Source organism: Mastomys coucha, unplaced genomic scaffold (assembly GCF_008632895.1).
Source record: "Mastomys coucha isolate ucsf_1 unplaced genomic scaffold, UCSF_Mcou_1 pScaffold18, whole genome shotgun sequence".
In the NCBI taxonomy this organism is placed as follows: domain Eukaryota; kingdom Metazoa; phylum Chordata; class Mammalia; order Rodentia; family Muridae; genus Mastomys; species Mastomys coucha.
In genome coordinates this window covers 14056175-14060668 of record NW_022196900.1, presented here as the reverse complement: position 1 = coordinate 14060668, position 4494 = coordinate 14056175, and the positions used below count along the sequence as shown (strand labels likewise).

Here is a 4494-nt window from a genome sequence, read left to right as displayed (position 1 = left end):
CATTATAGGTGGTTATGAACTTCCATGTGGTTGCTGGGAATTGAACTCAGGACCTCTGGAAGCACAGCCAGTACTCTTAACCTCTGAACCATCTCTCCAGCCCCTTAGTTTTGGTTCTTCTTCTTCTTCTTCTTCTTCTTCTTCTTCTTCTTCTTCTTATTCTTCTTCTTCTTCTTCTTCTTCTTCTTCTTCTTCTTCTTCTTCTTCTTTTAGTACCTACTAAGTGATGGTCATTGCTATTCCACAGCTACATTCAGAAGTCATACAAAGGTGATTTAACCAGATATGAGTCCTGTACTTACTGGAGGCATAAGTAAATGAAGACACACACACACAATTATAAATTGTGACAAGTGCTGAAAAGAAATTGGCTAAGGGCAATGCTGGAGAGTATCTAGAAGGAGCATGCTTGGGAAGAGAATGGCTTAAATAGGCTGTTCAAAGGCGCTGACACTGTGAGGAGACAGGGCCACTTCTCCTGGGCATAGCTCACAGGTGTTAGAAGGCTCTGGAAGGAAAATGCTTGACCCACCAGAGGAAGCATAGATTCCAGGGTGCCTGCAGTGAAACTGCTAATGCAGAGCTGTCAGGTGAGGGTATGAAGAAGACAGCCTCACCCCCGTGGGAATCCTGGGCCATGAAGAGGAGCACAGATTGTATTTGCCACACAGTGGGGCATCCTTCAGATGGCTGGTATAGAACTTAAGATCCTCCTGGCTCAACCTCCTGAGTGTTGGGAATCCAGGCATGTTCTTAGGTGTCCATTTAAACAGTCATTTTGACTTTCCATAGAGTTAGTGAAATGAATGGGGGGAGTGTTGAGACAGGCTAGCTGAACATTTCACTATGTGGTGAGAAATGACCAGGGTCCAAATTAAGGTGGCCATATTGAGGAGGAGAACAGTAGATCTTCCTCCCTCCCTCCTTCTGTCCCATCTTCCTTCCCTCTTTTCTTCCTTCCATCCTCCCTCCATCTCTTCCTCTCACCTTTCCTCACTCCCTCTCTCTCTTCTTCCCTCTTTCCTGTCTCTCCCATCCTGTTCTCTTCCTCTTGGTTCTCTGCTTGTCACTTACTGGTATAAATGAAATCTCAGTGTTATTCCAGAATCTAACTACCTTCCTGTGCATACAGAGTCTATCTCACTGTTTGAAAATGAAGACATTCTATAGAAAATTCAATTTCTAGAATGTTTTCCAGAAGCCTCGTATGTTGGCTTCTGGAGTTGAACACTCCTCCTTCAGAGGACCTGCAGCTTCCTTTTGACTTCTTTCTTGACATCAGCCACATTCACAGCTCACTGGCAAGGCATTCTGCAGATGGGGGCTAAGCGCGTTGTTCTGTCTTAGGGAAACATTGCCCACGCTGACTCCTGACTTCATGCATTTTGCAAATGCAGGGCTCAGAGGTTGTGACTTCCTGCTGTTTGTGGTTCCCAACACTGCAAGGATGACTTTTACAAGGCAAAACTTGATAATGGTCTATTATTTTAGGATAAAAGAGTTGGGCGGCAGAAGATTAGGAAAGCAAGACAAAATGCTCTGAATCATTTGTTGAATTTATATGCTCTGAAGTGACATTTTCTTCCAGAATACATTTTTTATTGTTTTCTTTCTTTTCTCAAAACCATGACTCCTTACTACTGGACAACAAGAAACTACAAAGAACAAAACCCACAATTCCACTCATCTGGAGCTATTCCCTGTAATGTCCTATTATATTCATGACTATAACTTTTAAACAATTGATTTGATTTTAACTAACATTAAAAATCAACCCTGTTCATTATTGATAGCTTAGGTCCTGTAATAAATGAGGAAAAAAATTCATCATTTTTGGACAGCTGTTCATAATGTTTTAATGTTTAAGTCTTTTTAATGTATATTTTATACAACCAGTTCTATACTAGCTATTCGTTTTTGTAACTGATAGTACTATTAATATTTCTACATTATTGACTCATAATTATTTATGACTTTCCCTCATTATTATTATATCTCTTTACATCAGAAAACAGTCATCTGTGTTTGCTGCAATGTAACAGAATTCATAATTATAATATGGTCACTGAAGTGAAAACACTGTCAATTGACAACTTTGTCCTGAGAATGACAAGCATTGAATGATGTATGTGGGATGGTTCTCATCTTTTTCTTCCTGCAGACTTAGTTTATTACTTTTTAATTATATGTAATTTCTGAATGAAAATGTCTAACTATCGTGTATCTGTATGGCTAATTCCCTTTTCAGGCTAAAGGCTGCTCTCATACCTTTGGGGCAGCTCACCTACACGCACACCTCCAGAGCCATCTCCCCTGTGCTGTCCAGTCAAATCTTGGGCCTCATTCTCCTAAGTGCTGCATCTGGCGAGGGGCTGGGCTGGCTCTTCCTATTTCACACTATCAGGGCTGGCTCAATAGAGGTTCACCATCAGGGCCAGCTCCACTGTGGCTGTGAGGGGCAGGGACAGCTCTCCCACTCTCACAACCTCAGAGCTAGCTCTCTCAACTTCTGCAGGCGGTGAAGGGCAAAGTGGGGGAGGGCACCACCACTGCAGGCAATTCAGGGCCAGCTCTCCCATGCTCTCACCCTTGGGGCTGCTTTACAAATGCCCTCTCTACCAGGGTCAGCCCTACTGTGCTGCCCATGCAAGGTGCATGGCCTGCTCTCCCAGGTGCTACAGCTAGTGAGGGGCAGAGCTAACTCACCCCCTCTCATAACCCCTGGGCCAGCTCTCCCAACTGCCTCCAGGGATCAGGGCGAAGGGGCAGAAGGCATCTCCTTGCCCTCCACTGCTTGGACCACCTCACAATAGAGAAGTAACAGGGCTAGCACTCGGTCACCCACACACTTGGTCCAGCTCATCCTCTCTGCTGAGTGCTGCAGCAAGAGAAGGACAAGGCTAGCTCACCTGCTTTCATGAACCTGGGGCCGGCTATTTCGACTCTCATAGGTGGTGAGGACCAAGGAAGGGAGGGGATCAACCCCCTCCCATGCCACTTCATGCCAGATGAAAGGCAGGGGCCTAAGGAGAGGTGGAGCCAGCTCTCCAGAGCTCTGTAGCCAGTGCGGGACTGTGCAAAACTGGCCCCATGCCTGGACATCCATGTGGTGCCACTAGGAACATCCTCATGTTCTTTAGTTGTAATGTGAGTCTCGTACATCAACACCAACCCCTGCTGCTGTACAGCCATGGACCCAGACATGGCCCTCCATGGCAGCTCGAGCTGAGACTTCACCATGGTCCAGATAGTGGGCCAACCTACTCAGGCTGCTCCTCTCCACCTTAAAGTCTCCAGTTGCATCTCTCTTCATAATGTTCAAGCTGCTCCACTTGTCTTTCCCATCTGTCCACCACATACGCGTACATTGCGGTGGCTCCCGCTGCAGGCTGGCCACATGGCTGGCAGGCCCCTGGGTGACATCCTCTGTCCATACTGCTTAGCGTGGAAGCAAACAGGTGACTACAGCACGCATGTGCCATGGGCAGTAGGGCAAATCGGCGGGTGCCATGGTGGTCTGCAGGTCTCTGTCTGTCTTTCTTCTCCCGCACTGTGCTGCCTGGATTTGATTTTATTTTTATGAGTCCTAGGCATAAAACAGCTTTGGTCACCAAGCCAGGCATCAAGCTAGGACCAACACCGGACTGCCATCTGCTCTGCCCCTGACTGATATAAGAGCACCACCAACAAGGTGTCTCTTTGCCCACTGCCAGGGCAGGGGCATGCGTTTTTAAATGTTTATGGTCCTTTGTGATATCAATCCAAAAAGTAAGACAATTCCCTAGCCAGGCAATGCCCGTGATATAAGAAGAGCTAAATTTCCCAATACTTTCTGCTTAGACAGGCAGACATGAAAAACCATTTTTGTTACCCGTAAGCGTCTCATCCTAATATCTTAATGGTTGCCCCCCTTTCTCCAAGGAAACAAAGTACAGAGGGAAAGCCACTTCACTTGAGATCATCCAGGCGATGAGCATTGTTTCTGACTCCAAGTTTATTTCTCTTCCATTGCATTTTCTTCCTTAAAATATTATTATATTGAATATATATTCATATTTTGGGTACAAAATGTAAAACAACAGTGAGTTTGATGGATAGTTTTAATTGTCAACTTGACACAATGTCAAATCACTTGGTCAGAGTCTCAATGAAGCACTGTCTAGACCAGATTGTCTTGATTATATAGAAATGGGAAGAACCGGCTCACTGTGGGCGGCACCCTTCACTGTGCTTGGTTCTTGGGCTGTGTAGGTGTAGAGAGGGGGCCGAGCAAACGCAGATATGCATGCACTCATTCTCTCTGTTCTTAACTGATGTGACTGTGTTACATTTTTGCCCCCTTTACTTCCCCACAAAGATAGACTGTGATCTGGAACTGTTCACTAAAATAAACCCTTTCTCCTCCAAGTAGCTTTTTGTTAGGGTATTTTAACACAGCAACAGAAGCAAACCTAGGGTCTTGAAGAGGAGTGTATACCTGTAGTCTATAGACTA

At 45.4% G+C, this 4494-nt stretch overlaps 1 non-coding gene across 1 annotated transcript; it reads right to left on the bottom strand.

The window, feature by feature from the left end:
• Positions 1-3577: 3577 nt before the first annotated feature.
• LOC116097296 lies at positions 3578-3717 on the bottom strand. Its single transcript, XR_004121339.1, has one exon. It is a non-coding gene; the product is annotated as a small nucleolar RNA SNORA48 (small nucleolar RNA).
• Positions 3718-4494: the final 777 nt, after the last annotated feature.